The sequence below is a fragment of the Lipotes vexillifer genome, unplaced genomic scaffold (assembly GCF_000442215.2).
Source record: "Lipotes vexillifer unplaced genomic scaffold, Lipotes_vexillifer_v1.1 scaffold1055, whole genome shotgun sequence".
In the NCBI taxonomy this organism is placed as follows: domain Eukaryota; kingdom Metazoa; phylum Chordata; class Mammalia; order Artiodactyla; family Lipotidae; genus Lipotes; species Lipotes vexillifer.
This window is the reverse complement of record NW_006785407.1, coordinates 791,003-807,082: the sequence shown is the minus strand read 5'-3', so window position 1 is coordinate 807,082 and position 16,080 is coordinate 791,003. Positions and strand designations below refer to the sequence as shown.

The window sequence follows — 16,080 nt, the reverse complement described above, 5'->3', positions numbered from 1 at the left end:
AATAGGGAACAGCCAGAGGTCAAGATTGGGCTCTGGAGCCAGCAGCCGCCTGGGTTCAAATCCCAGCTCCACCTGGGTGGGTGGCTTTGGGAACATTCCTTAACTCTCTTGAAAGTTCCCATCTCAGATGGAAATCAAAATGCCTAGTGCATTGTAGTATCAAGGATCAAGTGGGTTAATTTCTTTAAAGGTTCAGGAAGAGTATCTGACACACATTACCTGATAATGGAATGACCTTCAGATCTACGACAAGCTCTCAGAAATGTTTGCTAACATTATTCAAGTCAGAGGAATGAATCATCCCTGACTCATATACCACGAAAAGGAGGAGGGATTTCAAAGGAGCCGCCGAAGATATTCTGTGCCTGTCTAATTGTTCAGACACTACAATCTCTTCACTTACTTCAGTGTTGAATGACACATGCAGAAAAAGAATTGGTACATTTTGGGATTTAGTACAAGAACTCTGTGGTCTAGAAATATATTTCAAAATGTTAATCCAAACAGAACCCCTCCTTCTCGGCCTCTATGGTATTAAATTTTTTTCTTCTATGCTTTAAAATTAATACGAACGTGCGGGTCATTTTATTAATTTGTAATGACTCTTAAAACATTCCTAAAGCTATTTTTAGATTAAGAAAGTACTAAAAATGACTTAAAATATAAATTAGTGAAGAAATCAAATAACACGAAATGCTCTAATACTCTGATGTTACTCTAATAATAACATTGATGATACTTTACAAATTTATAACACATTGTTTTTTACACGTTGATTTCCATCATTTCAGTGGCCCATCAAAGTCACCTAGAGAAATCAGGCAGCTATCAAACTTATTTTACAAAGGAGGCCTCTGAGTAGTAAAAACACCAAGCGCCAGGTTTCAGGATGCTCAACACACCTCGTGTATAACAGCACCAGGGCCGATCAAATGCAAAAATTTGGAAAACCTGAAGGATGGAAACCCAAACCAGAGATGCTCACACATGGGGTCTCCACCCAGCACCATGGTCTCTTAGCAGGTTTTCTAGATGGTGAGAGTGAAAGCAAGTGGTGCTGGGATGCTGTGCTCAGAAACGACTGTGTCAGGGCTTCCGTGGTTGAGAATCCGCCTGCCAATGCAGGGGACATGGGCTCAGTCCCTGGTCTGGGAAGATCCCACATGCCGCAGAGCAACTAAGCCCAGGTGGCACAACTACTGAGCCCATGCGCTGCAACTACTGAAGCCCACGCGCCTAGAGCCCGTGCTCCGCAACAAGAGAAGCCACCGCAGTGAGGGGCACACGCACTGCAACGAAGAGTAGCCCCCGTTCGCTGCAACTAGAGAAAGCCCGTGCGCAGCAACGGAGACCCAACGCAGCCAAAAAGAAACGACTGTGTCAGTAAGTAGAGCAATCATCCTTGGATACCACAGTGCAGAGAGGGACCTAGATCAGATGTGGAATCTGGTGAGTGGATCCTTCATCCCAGATACGAACCCAACTTTTATCATTTCATCATTAGATTCTAAATATTTTTGAAATGTGTAAGTTTTCACTCTTTAAGAATGAAATATTAGGAGGTAAATAACTGTGTTTACACCTCATTTGCAGCATTTAATGGTTTTTATGGTAATTAGTATTTATGTTTCTGTTATTTCCAACAGAAAGTGAATCCATCCAAGGCCAAGATCACGTCTGTGTCTTCCTCTTCTCTCCAGTGTCTGGCACAGTGCACGGTACCTAGCGGGCACTCAGTACATTTTAGCTGAGTCAGTGAACAAATGACACATCCCGTGAAGGCAGCAGCCTGACAATCGTCTGGAACAGGACCCCGTGAACCAGCAAGGGCATGTGGGGTGCATCCCTGATGGTGGTCCTTGAGGTGAAATCAATTTCTTTCTGTTAATCAGCTCTTCCCTTCACAAAGGAAACTTCTTTGTAACTCAGAGGACGTCATGTGATTTGTAAATACTTTGTTAGAATAAAGCAGAATCATTTTAACGCTAAGAAGCAGCCACAGGTCACGGAAAACTTCCTTTGGCTCTGGGACAACGTAAAGGCCACTCATGGCCCAGAGCCCAGTGATAAAGCTGTGATGAATGAGAAGAGACACAAGATTTAGTAAGTAGCTTTGTATCTCAAGTACGCGTCTTCCTATCAGCTCAGGTCACGTGTGGTCCTAACCCTCAGTGAACATAGCAAATACTCCTTCCCGGTCCTATGTCCCCAGCTTCTCTTTTTAAGGTTCAGGAACTTGTAATTCTGTAGCAGTGGTTTAAAATTGCTTACTGGAGGTATACAGATCAGAGAAATATATAATGTTACTTATCAAAGACTAATTTGAAAATGCCACTTTTCAGCAATATGGCACACTGCATGCTAAGTGCAATTTCTCCGAGGTCTAGATACCTAAAAATGCTGGATGAAATATGCAAGAAAAGTCTTTGCTTAATGGTTGATCTGATGGGAAAGTCAGGAAAATCCCTGAAGGTCAAGGATAAGAAAGAGAAAATCTTACTGGTGCAGGGAGGGAGGAATCTGGTGTTTGCTATGGGGCTATTTTCCTAGTTCCAGGCTGCCCGAGGCCTGGTCTTTACAAGCAGAGATGGGACCTGGGCCAGAGTAGGGTGGAAGGTGGAAAAATCCTCCCAGAAGAGAGAATTGATAAAGAATTGATGAAAAACTTATATGCTGGTCTCAGCCTTCGTCCTATGGTGGAGCAGGTCGGAGAGACAAAGTTCCTCTGAGAATTCCCAACCACTAAGCCTTATGCACAGCATTTGTGAAAAGGATTCATACCACTTGATTAGCTTAAAAATGGACTCACGCCAAAAAGTTAATTTGAAATACTCCCGGATTGGCAGTATACCCAAGAACCTGGCTGAAGCAAAAATATTTTCTGTAGAGTAATGCACTTTAAAAAGACAAACCTCAAAAAGAAAAAAAAAAAATCACACAAATAAAATTCCAAGAAATCTGGGATCACAATAAAAAAGTCACCAAATACAGGCGAAAACAAGCTACCATGAGTGAAAGTGGCAGAAATGCAAAACCGCAGAATTTGACCAGCAAAGACTGTGGAGATTGGAATGATCAGATGCAGAGTACAAAATAAATATGTTTAGTAATACAAATAAATTTATTTATGAAAAAAATAGACTCACAGACATAGAAAATAAACTTATGGTTACCAAAGGGGAAAGGGTGGGGTAGGGGGAGAGCGATAAATTAGGAGTTTGGGATGAACAGATACACCTACTATATACAGACAGATAAACAACGAGGATTTACTGTATAGCACAGGGAACTATATTCAATATCTTATAATACCTATAACGGAAAAGAATCTGCAAAAGAATCTATATATATGCACACACATAAAGATATATGTATGTATACGTATAACTGAATCACTTTGCTGTACACCTGAAACTAACACAATATTGTAAATCAACTGTAGTTTAATTTTTTAAAAAGTAAATCAATAAATAAAATGGCATGGCATCCCGTTCCTCACATGCTCATGGAACCAGCTCTCTTGTCCTCTTGCTGGTTTTCCCATTGATTCCATGAAGAAGACACAGAGCTGTGTCTAAGAATCGTGCCGTGACGGCTACAAAGCTGTAATAGGTTTGCAGTGAGCAGCTGCAGAGGGAGGGGACATAAGTACACATATAGCTGATTCACTTCATCGTACAGCAGCAACTAACACAACACGGTAAAGCAATGCTACTCCGATAAATAAATAAATTTAAAAAAAAAAGAAGTAACAGTGACCATGTCTATTATATTAGGAAGCTGTGCTGTCAGGAGCTCGGAGTAGATCATTTAATTCAGCGATTGTAGCCTTCCTAATAGGTAGGGCTGCTGTCAACTATTTCAGAGGAAGAAACCTCAGTTTCAAGAAGCAAGAGAACTTGCCTGGGGCCACAGAGACTCAGCAGCAGGTTCAGCGTATAACCCCTGGGCGCTCTGATTTCAGACCCCGTGCTTTTGCTGCTACAGTTTCTTTCACGATGACGTCACATGTCACAGAGAGGACTAAGGGTTGAAGGCCATGGCACTGTCACAGAGTGGTTCCACACCCTGAGGCCGAGGGGCGGGAAATCTCTGCTTCCTCTGCGCCCAGCCGACGCCCTCACTCTCTCCACCACTCTTTGACCCACTGCTGTGTGGCTGGATCTCACTTCTGCCTGACCTGCTGAAACTGTTCTCAGAAAGGACACGAGTGAGGCCACAGTTGCCAAAGCCAATGCCTTTTCTCTGTCCTTTTCATCTCTGATAGTCCCACTGCCCCTAACACTGTGGGCTTCCTTCCTCCTTGGTAGAACAGAGCCACGGAGAGCGCCCAAAACCTCTCAGGAGGCCTCCGCCCGCATCAACATTATTCTTGTCTCTTCCGCGTCACCCACTTGGATCGACGTGGAAGGACAGCCAGAGACCCACCTCTACTGCTGCTGGCCTAACTGACATGAGGAACCAAGAAACACAGCTCTGGATCATCCTCATGTGCCCAGATGACTGCGTTAGACCTTCGACTATCAATTCCTGGGGAAAAGGGTTGTCATCAAGTCTCTTCTGCTGAGATCTCTGCTTAGCATCTTTTATGAGTATCCTTGATACTGATATTCAAATCCTTCTGGAATGATCGCAAACAGAGGCCGGATGCCCACTGCTACAGGATCACCTAGGGATTTAGAAAACAAACGCACACCTTTGCTTGTGCTCACAACCTGGAGATTTGTATTCAGTAGGTCTGGAATGGGGTCCAGAAATGTGAATCCTTAAAAACGCCCTGGGGTCTTGTGGGGCACAGGGAGGCTTGGGAGCCATCTCAGTTGAGCCTGAAAAGCATGTTTAGTTGGATAAACTCACCCTCTCTTATGCCTTTAGTCATCAAGCTGTAAAGCAGTGACTTGTCATTGTGCTGCCAGGAGGTGAAGGCTTGGTTGTCACTCAGCATTATCGTCCTACCTGTGATTAACTGTGGCTCATATAAGGCAGTGTGACAGTTAGGTTAATTGCACAGACCTTTGTGCCTGCTTTCTGTTCACCCTTCGTGAGGAGGAACGTGTGTGAGTGCGAGTGTGGGGGAGGGGGCGGGATGCGGTGTGGGTGGAATGGGACAAGTCTCTCTTCTTACATAGTTGATGGCTAAAAATAGCAATTTCCTACAGTCTCCTATATACCTTCAAAATTGCCTCAGCGAGGTCAAGTATTGGCATGACAGACAGTCTGTGGCTCAAGAAGGGCCATGGGTTTTGTTTATAAAGTGATCATTGTTAAATGAACACTTAGAGGTGTCTGTGTCATGGGAAGTGGTTCAGAGCAGGGCTTTGGAGTCATCAAGTGCCTGGGTTTAAATGCCAGCATCCTTCTTTACTTGCTGGGTAACCGTGGACAGACACCGAGCCTCAGCCCCTTCTCATCTGCACGTGTGACGAATACAGTCCACACCTCACAAGGGTGGTCGCGAGTCAAGAATACAAGCATGCAGGAGCTTAGCAAATAGCCTGGTGCCCCGTGAATGCCAAGTTCGTGTTTTCTATGATCATAACCATTATCTTGTCATAATTGTCCTCACCTCGCATTTATAGAGATGAGACTATCAGACTGTAGGAGTTTGCATAAACCGAAAGGACTGCTGACGTCTCCTTTAAAAAACACAGGTAAATCAAAGCAATGTGCCCTCACAGAGGTTTTAAAATTTGTGCCTAGGAGACCCTGTTAATACGTATGCAAGTTAGAACGACTTGAGAGACTGTTCGATTCATTTCATCTTTCCTGCTTTAGGAAACTTATTTGTGACATCTGTTTAGTCAATAATCAGACAAGTACATCCTAATTCTAAAAGTCAATTTAAATCTATTTTCCAAAAAAGATCAGATTGCCATGAATCCCTGAAAACAGTTGGCTTGATTCAGACTGTGAATGCTTTCAGGTGAATGCTGACTTTGAAGCGTTCACTTTTATCATCAAAATTGCATGCCCAGACAGCACTCACTTGCCACATCTTTACTGAAAACTCCCACCTCCACAGAAAGTAGCGGGTCCCAGCTTCCCCAGAGTCACAGCAGGGTCAGGTGTTCTGGTCCAAGACCACTGCTTGTGAGCAGCGCGCCCCCTGCTGGTGAGTTGGAACACCGCATTCCCCTTTCAGGCCCGAAGATTCTTGGAACTATTATTACTCTCTCTTTTCGGGAGAGTATATGTATTTATATAGTATTAATTTATACAATAAACATATACCAGAAATAACTACTCTGTATATCTTTAACTCTATGTGTATTTAGAAAGAAATCACTTAAGTGCTAGGATGTAACGGAGCGTCTGGCCAGGGCTGCACTCTCTGCACTAAGTTCCCAACTTCCCAGGCCACGCTCTCAAATTCAGTTTGGAAGAATATACTTGATGATGGCAATAACAGTGGTGATTTCTGTTCTTAGTGCAATGGGTGGTACCAAGCACCACTTGGATCGCCACTTAGACCTTATATAGCCCTGCCCCACGGGACCTTGACTGCTTCGCAGAGAGGAAGGAAAGTAAATAAATAATGTCTATTAGCATATTTTAAGATTGATGGGGAAATGGGACAACATAAATATTAAGATTATTGGGCTTCCCTGGTGGTGCAGTGGTTGAGAATCTGCCTGCCAATGCAGGCGACAGGGGTTCGAGCCCTGGTCTGGGAAGATCCCACATGCCGCGGAGCAACTGGGCCCGCGAGCCACAGCCACTGAGCCTGCGCCTCTGGAGCTTGTGTTCCACAACACGAGAGGCCGCGACAATGAGAGGCCCACGCACCGCGATGAAGAGTGGCCCCCGCTCGCCGCAACTAGAGAAAGCCCTCGCACAGAAACGAAGACCCGACACAGCCATAAATAAATAAATAAATTTATAAAAAAAAAAAAGATTATTAATAGGACACATATACACTACCAAAGGTAAAATAGATAGCTAGTGGGAAGCAGCCGCATAGCACAGGGAGATCAGCTCGGTGCTTTGTGACCACCTAGAGGGATGGGATAGGGAGGGTGGGAGGGAGGGAGATGCAAGAGCGAAGAGATATGGGAACATATGTATAACTGATTCACTTTGTTATAAAGCAGAAACTAACACACCATTGTAAAGCAATTATACTCCAATAAAGATGTTAAAAAAAGATTATTAATAGGTATCATTTAATGGGAATTTTAAAGTTCTTTGTGTTCAGCTATTATCACACATTGACAAATGGGAAAAACTGCACTTGAGCGAGGAAGATAAGCTAAGTTGTATTCTGGATGATGGAGATCGCTAGTTCATGGCTTGCTCCGGTCAGTAATGACTAAAATTATCAATGTAGAAAGGATTTTGAATGTGGAAGCATCACTAATGCACAGAGGAAGCCAGAGCAGAGAACAAGCTTGTCCTTTGTGTAAAGTGTAGATGCTCTGGTACAAAGCTGACTATTATTCTTTGCTAGAGCTGGCACAGAAATCCCTTCATTCAGCAAATATGTGTTGGATGCCTGTGATGTGCCAGGCACTGTTCTAGGTACTAGGGATATGTAAACAAAAGAGATGATAAACAAACAACAAATGAAAAAAATCCCTGCCTTGTAGCACTTACAAGTTAGCAGAACAGTGGTTCTTAGCCTGTGGCTTGCCTTAGTACCACCTGGAGGCCTTGTTCAAACACAAATTGCTGTAGATCTCCCACCCCACCCCGCCCCTGAGCTCGCCAACAGTCTCCTCCCAGTTTCTGGATCAGTAGGTCTTGACGTGTCCCTGGGGGATGCCCAAGCAGCTGGTCTGTGGACTACCTTGTGAGAAGTGGCAGAACATCTGCATACACTGCAGTCAACACAGATACAAGGAATTGTGGGTGTGTGCTAGAGCACACGTTGTCTTGAATGTGTACGTCGAATCTCTGCAGCCTGATGCAATCCTGTGGGGTGTGTGTGTGCTGGAATGAGGAGGGATGAGGAAAGAACCACCTTGTTTACTGCACACTGTGATTTGTCAGGCTCCACGCTAGGCGTAATGCATGCATTGTTCATTAAATCCTTTTGAATTTACAACATCGTATTACAGATGAGGAAAGCAAGGCTTGGAGAGTTACGTAATTCACTTAATGATGACCACAGTTCATGTATCAGTTAGGGTTCTCTAGAGAGACAGAACCAGTAGGAGATATATGTATGTATAAAATATGTGGATTTACTTTAAGGAATTGGCTCATGGGATCGTGGGAACTGGCAAGTTCAAAATCTGTAGAGCAGGCTGGAGACACAGGTGGAATGTCTATGTTACAGTCATGAGGCTGAATTCCTTCTCATCTGGGAAATCTCAGTCTTTGCTCTTAAGGCCTTCAAGTGATTAGATGAGGCCCACCTACATTACAGGTCATCTCCTTTACTTAAAGTCAGCTAACTGACGGTAGATGTTGATCACATCTGCAGAATACCATCCCAGCAGCATGGAGACTAGTGTTTGACAAAAAACCTGTGCAACATAGCTTAACCAAGCTGACACACAAAAAATCAACCATTACAGCTAGTCACGGCTGAGACTCATTTTCAACACCAGATCAGTCTGACTTCAAAACTGTTCTGCCTGACCATGGATTCCTCATAGGATAGGGATGATCATATAAGAGATGTACACTTAGTTCTTGCTGAAAGAAATTAAAGGTAAACTTGGAAAGCAACAGCAATAAATTAAAATGTGCTGACCCTTCATGCATGTGCTTGGCAACTGCTTCATTTGATAAGGGGTGATCAGGGAGAGCAGAGGAATTATTTTCCCCACAAGTGGTCTACAAGCCCTCCCGTCCTGCGGATGGCAATATATAAATACATACATTCCCCCCCACCCGCATTTTAAATCAATCAGTGAATAAAGGATTCATTGAAGGCAGGATCCAGCTCTTAGTTTTTCAAGTGTGTACTTCACTCAGAAATGCTGCTCCTGTCTTGATTCTCCTGTCCCTGCTGTCAACTGAAAGCAGTGAACACTCCTTTTTCCCCAGGTCACTTCACTTCTGGCCACCATTTCTTAAAAAATATATGATTTCCCCTAAGGATTTAGCGCCATCTGGTGGCTGACAGGAGCTCTGCAGGTATTTCCCCTCTTCCTGCTCGAGGATGAAATGCAGGGAATCTCCAGGGCATGTCTTATTAGAGGGGAGATGAAACAGTCTCCGGTGTGTGTGCGTCTGTGGTGAGTGGGTATCTGTGGTGCGTATGGTGAGTGTGTATGTGAGGTGTGTGTGTTTGGTGTGTGACGTACGTATGTGTTGTGTGTGTGGTGAGTGTTTATGTGGGGTGGGGTGTGTATGTGGCATGGGTGTGTGGTCTGTGTTGAGTGTACACATGCAGATATACCACATATGTGTGTGTATGCAATATATGTGTGCTGAATATATTGTGTGGTGTGTGTGGGCGGGGGGGATATATGTGTGTGGTAACAAGTTTCTGTAAAAATACTTTCCACGTTATGGCGTTCCAGCAGCTGCTCCTGAGTCTGAGGCGCAGGGTGTGGACAAGCGGGTTCAGGTGAGGGCTGTGCTTTCGGGCCTCCTCTAGCGAGCCGGCCAGGACTCCTAAAGCCGCGTGGATCCAGAGGGCTCGGGGCAGCTCCACGTGAGCTCCCCACGCGGGGAGGCAGCCGAGGTGGGGACTCTGGCCTGGTGTCTGCGAGGGGGGCTGAGCTCCGGCTGGGACCGGGGAGAGGTCGTGTCCTTCAGTGTGGACACCAGGCCGCATGGAACTCCTGGGGCTAGGGAGGCGTCTGGAAACCCCCGAGGAAGAGAGGCTGAAGCCCCGGGCGGTGCTGTGGGCAGCCCAGTTTCTCTCTCTCCACTGACGGCCCTGGAGAAGAGAACAGCTGCTGGAGGACAGGAGGGGCTGTCGGAGAGACGGAGCCCTGGGCCTGCGTGGTGAGAGCTTGACGTGTGAATGAGTATGTGTGTGACTGTGTGTGAGTGTGTGATTGTGAGTGCGTGTGTGTGACTGTGTGTGCGCGTGTGTGTGACTGGGAATGTGTGTGTATGTGTGAGTGTGACTATGGGTGTGTGGGTGTCCTGAATGGAGCAATCACGGTGGCAAGATGGCAGCTCTGCTCGGATCCTATAGCTTCGGCTTTCACTTGCCAAGTCTGAGGTAGCTACTGCCACTGCCGATGTCCAACGTGCCAGCAACTTAAGTCCCGAGTATGGCTCATCCTTCAAGGAGAACGACCTGCCTGCTGATGTCAAGTTGATTATATTTTTACCAGGAGAGGCAAAAATTCCACCTTGACAGGAATTGACTGCTATTCTAGGTATGGGTTTGCCTTTCTTGACAACAGAGCCTCAGACAGAACCACCATCTGAAGGCTTATGGGATCTTGTATAACATCACGTCGGACTAAAGAAACCCACTTTCTAGCACAGGGCATGTCACAGAGGGCACATGACCATAGTGCACACTGGTCCTGTCACATATCATATCACCCAGAAGCTGCTGATCTGACCTAGTGATTGGCCTGCCTTTCAAGATGCAGCTGGAGCTCCTACATCTCCAGCAGTAAGTGGAGATGAGGCGCTATTCTTTTATTTTTATTTTTTAAAATTTTATTATATTTTTTTAACATTATTGGAGTATAATTGCTTTACAATGGTGTCTTCGTTTCTTCTGTATAATAAAGTGAATCAGTTATACGTATACACATATCCCCATATCTTCTCCCTCTTGCGTCTCCCTCCCACCCTGAGGTGCTATCCTTGAAGATGAGATTTACACTCTAAATAAAAAACCACAGTACGATACCGTGGCTCCAATAGGTAGAATACGATGGTGGGAGTAGGAATGTAAGCCCCACTTATTATTACTCTCAGTGACCCACCTGGGAATCTGGGCTCTACCTGGGCAACTTGGAGCCTTATAGATACAGAGGCTCTGGTTTCCACAGGGAAAATGCTTCCACCAGGGAACACACCAAGAATTCTATTAAACTTCAAGCTGCAGCTGCCATTTGGTCACCTTATGTGTTTACCCAGAGACTGGCAGGCAAGGAAAGGAGTCACCTTTCTGGCAGGGATAAGTGACCATTAGGAAAAGGTAGGGCTGCAGCTGTGGAATGGAGGGAGGAGGAATACGCTTGGCACCCAGGCGATTCACTGTGGCATCCCTTGGTGCTCTCCTGCCCAATCTGGATAGCAAATGGTCACGCTCAGTAGTCATGGCTTTAGGAAGGCAGGTAACCAGGGCTTTGGACGCATCAGGGATAACCTAGAGGTGCTTGGCTGAGGGTGAGGGTGAAACAGTCACAACCCGCAGACCAGCTGCAGGGGTGTGAGCTGTAGCGCAGCCCGCTCACTTCCCTCTTGCAAACCTCTGTGGTCTCCTCCCAGTTCTCTCAGCAGTGCACGGCGCGGACTGCAGTGAGTGCTGTGAAGCTGGCCACAGCAACTACTTCCCCGGCCGCTGGGTATGTTGGCAACACACAGCTCTCGGCGAAGTCTCTATCCGGGAACTGCCCTCAGCTGAAGCAAGCGGCTTCTTCCCCCAAGGTCCTGCTCCCTCCTGGGCTGGGGGAGCTCACAGCCAAAGACTGGTCTATGTGAGGGGGTGTAAACTCCTGCCCTCCTGCCCCCCTTGATGCAGAGCAAATCTGAAGGACCATCCTAGCCCCAGAGCTCCTTACAGGACTGGCTGAGGCCCCTGCTGCAGCTGTACCACAGCTCACCCCCTCCCTTTGCCGTCACCCTGCATAGAGCTAGCCCCCAAAGTGCCCTCCCGTACCTGCACTCAAACCTCAAGGGTCTCAGAGTTGGCTTCCTAAAAACACGATCTATTACGATTCCCTCCTGTTTTTCCTATTACAGCTGGTGATCTTTCAAAAACATCAATCTGATGATGTCAATCTCATTAAAATCCTTTAATGCCTTCTCACTGCCCTTAACTCTAACCTCCGTAACCTGACTCATAAGACTTTATTTGCTGAGCGCTGTCCACTATGGCCACTGCCACCAACACTTATACAACAGTCATACTGAGCTTCCCTCGTTTCTCTGAGTATGTCATTCCCTTTCATCTCTAGAGCTCCGCATATCTTGTCCCTCTGCCTAAAGCGCCCTTCGTGCCATCCTTGCCTGGACAGTTCATTTTTTAGGCGTTAGATTTCATTTCTTCCTGTGAACAGTTCTTTAAATCTCTTAGAAGCCTGGATGTCACAGCTTCCTGAACGTCCCCTTTTGTGGCTGTTGGCACGTAAATATTTTAATTACTTGTTAAGATGTTTTTCTATGTCACTAGATTATAAACGTCATGAGATCAGAGGCTGGTCTATGTTTAATGTTGCATCCAAAATACCTAGTACTGTGCATGGTGCATAGTAGGTACTTTATAAATGTTTACTGAATCTCTCTATTTTCCTTCTTTTAACTGATTATAAGAAATTCAGACTTAGCAGAAATAAGGTTCAAAGTCATGGAACACAGAGTCTGCAGACGCAATTCCACCTACGGATAGATGTTTAAATTTTTTTTAAGTTAGTTCTTGACCTTTAAAAATAAGGATATTTAACATAAACACACGGATTTCAAGCTACTCAACCCTTAAAAAATCAGTTGGGGAGATCTGGTGACATGGGTCCCTCATCTCTGCCTGGTAACAATTGACCTGAGTGACACAGCCGTGTGGCATTGACAAGCTATGCACAACCTGGCCTGGCACAGACTCCATCACGGTCCGTGTATAACTGTTCTTGCAGGCTAGTGTTTTGATGTGCTTTTCTGCTGTTGTTCTGTTTGTTGAAATAGGAAAGTTAGACGAAAAGTGTACTGTATCTTTATACTCAAAGCATTGAGAGGCCTGTGAGTTTAATCTAGCCTACTTGGCTTGTTTATATTACTAGTCTGGTGCCTGTTAGCATTTAAGTTTGCCACCCAGGGACAGCCAGCATTAACCTGCATGTCTCCCTTTTTCAAAATGCAGAGTGACACCAGTAAGCACTACTGTTCTGGTGACGATCAACTCTATGACTCCTGGCAGGTCACTCTCCCTCCTCCTACCTTGCCTGTCATCTAAATCTATTGCAAAAAGTTGTAATGAGGCTCAAAATGTGATGGTGTATTTGAAAGTGCTTTGTAACCAAGTACTACACAAGGGTAAATTATTATTATCCTTCCCTGGGCAAAATGGTGGTTTTATTCTTCTAATTTAGGAGGCCGAAGGAGGGAACAGTGGTTTATTGTGGGAATCTTATTTTCTCTTATGAATCAAAAGATTACTGACACAGGGACTGCCCTGGTGGCGCAGTGGTTAAGAATCCGCCTGCCAGTGCAGGGGACACGGGTTCGACCCCTGGTCCGGGAAGATCCCACATGCCGCGGAGCAACTAAGTACGCAAGCCACAGCTACTGAGCCCACGTGCCATAACTACTGAAGCCTGTTCACCTAGACTAGAGCCCGTGCTCCGCAACAAGAGAAGTCACGGCAATGAAGAGTAGCCCCCACTAAGCCCTGGGGGGTAGTAGCCATGGTGAGTACTTGTGCGTCTGTTAAGAATCGCTTCTTTGTTTGCTATAGTCTTATGGGTCTCATGGACACAAGCCCTGTTGGTTTTCAGAGCTAGCTGTTTTGGGAGCCAGGCCTTCTGGTGGGAATCTTAACAGCTGGGGCCCTAGGTGTGAGGTCCAAACCCTTTGCGCCTCTAGGAGAAGTTGAGAGTTGGGGTTCCTGTTTCAAGGTGGCTATTTTCTCCTTTGTCTGGTGTATAGGAGTCACTCAGCTAGTCTCTGGATCCCTGTGGCTGTACAGCGTACAGCCGTACAGGCACACCTCATTTTTTGTGCTTCCCTTTGATGCACTTCACAGATACTGTGCTTTTTACAGATTGACGGTTTGTGCCTCAAGCAAGCCTGAGGGCGCCACTTTCCCAATAGCATTGGCTCACTTCGTTGTCTTTGTGTCACATTTTGGTAATTCTCACAATATTTCAAACTTTTCCATCATTAGTGTATTTGTCACGGTGATCTGCGATCAGTGACCTTTGATGTTACTATTGTAACTTTTTTGAGGCCCCATGAACCGCACCCATGTAAGACTTCCAACTTAAGCGATCAATGTTGTGTGTGCTCTGACTGCTCCATAGACCGGGCATTCCCCTGTGTCTCTCCCCATCTCCTTGGGCCTCCTTATTCCCTGAGACACAACAATATTGAAATTAGGCCAATTAATAACCCTACAGCGTCCTCTAAGTGTTCAAATGAAAGGAAGTGTTGTAAGTCTCTTGCTTTAAATCAAAAGCTAGAAGTGATTAAGCTTAGTGAGGAAGGATGTCCAAGGCCGAGACAGGCCGAAAGCCAGGCAGGCCTCTTGCACCAAACGTTTAGTCAAGCTGTGAACGCAAAGGAAAAGTTCTTGAAGGAAATTTAAAGTGCTACTCCAGTGGACACATGAATGATAAGAAAGTGAAATAGCCTTATTGCTGATATGAAGAAAGTTTGAGTGGTCTGGATAGAAGATCAAATCAGCCACAACATTCCCTTAAATCAAAGCCTAATCCAGAGAAAGGCCCTGACTCTCTTCAGTTCTATGAAGGCTGAGAGAGGTGAGGAAGCTGCAGAAGAAATGTTTGAAGCTGGCAGAGCTTGGCTCATGAGGTTTAAGGAAACAAGCCGTCTCCATAACATCAAAGCACAAGGTGCTGATGGAGAAGCTGCAGCAAGTTGTCCAGAAGATCCGGCCGAGATAATTCGTGCTACACTAAACAACAGATGAAACAGTCTTATCTTGGAAGAAGATGCCGTCTAGGACTTTCAGAGTTAGAAGTCAATGCCTGGCTTCAAAGTGTCAAAGGACAGGCTGACTTTCTTGTTTGGGGCGAATGCACCTGGTGACTTCAGGTTGATCTAATGCTCACTTACTGCGTTCCCCAAATCCTGGGACCCTTAAGAATTATGCTCAGTCTACTCCGCCTGTGCTCTATAAACAGAACGACAAAGCCCGGATGACAGCACATCTGTTTACAGCATAGTTTACTGAATATTTTAAGCCCATAGTTGAGACCTACTGCTCAGAAGAAAAAGCTTCCTTTCAAGATATTACTGCTCACTGACAATGCACCTGGTCACCCAAGAGCTCTGATGGAGTAGTACAGTGGGATTCAGGTTGTTTTCATGCCTGCTGACACGACATCCATCTTGCAGTCCATGGATCAAGGAGTCATTCTGACTTTCAAGTCTTATTATTTAAGAAATACATTTCATAAGGCTATACCTGCCATGGATAGTGATTCCTCTGACGGATCTTGGCAAAGTAAATTGAAGTCATCTGGAAAGGAGTCGCCATTTTAGATGCCATGAAGAACATTCATGATTCATTGGAAGAGGTCAAAATATCAACATTAACAGGGACTTTGATTCCAACACTCATGGGTGACTTTGAGGGGTTCAAGGCTTCAGTGAAGAAAATAACTGCAGATGTGGTGGAAACAGCAAGAGAACTAGAATTAGAAGTGGAGCCTGAAGATGTGACTGAATTGCTGCAATCTCGTGATAACACTTTATGGATAAGAACTTGCTTCTTATGGATGAGCAAATAAAGTTGTTTCTTTTCTTCTTCTTGGCTGTGCGGCTTGCAGGATCTTTGCTCCCTGGCTGGCGGTGAAAGCGCCGAGGCCTAACCACTGGGCCACCAGGGAATTCCCATAAAGTTGTTTCTTGAGGTGGAATCTACTCCTGGTAAAGAAGCTGTGAAGACGGCTGAAGTGACAACAAGTGATTTAGATTATTACCTAATCTATTACCTAATCTATTATTACCTAATCTATTACCTAATCTATTACTGACAAAGCAGTGGCAGGATTGGGGAAGGCTGAGTCCAATTGTGAAGGCAGCTCTGCTGTGGGTAAAGTGCTACCGAGAACTTGTTCATGAAAGCAAGAGTCAGGCGATGCGGCAGCCTTCACTGCTGCCTCATTTTAAGAAATTTCCACGGCCACCCCAGCCTTCAACAATCACCACCCTGATCAGTCAGCAGCCATCCACACGGAGGCAAGACCCTCCACCAGCAAAAAAAATTATGACTCACTGAAGCCTCAGATAATGGCTAGCATTGTTTAGAAATTA

At 45.4% G+C, this 16,080-nt stretch overlaps 1 protein-coding gene across 1 annotated transcript in view; it reads right to left on the bottom strand.

Annotated features, from left to right (window-relative positions):
- Positions 1-16,080, bottom strand: part of PRKN (parkin RBR E3 ubiquitin protein ligase) — a 767,911-nt gene that overhangs the window by 6,870 nt on the left and 744,961 nt on the right. The window lies entirely within an intron of this gene.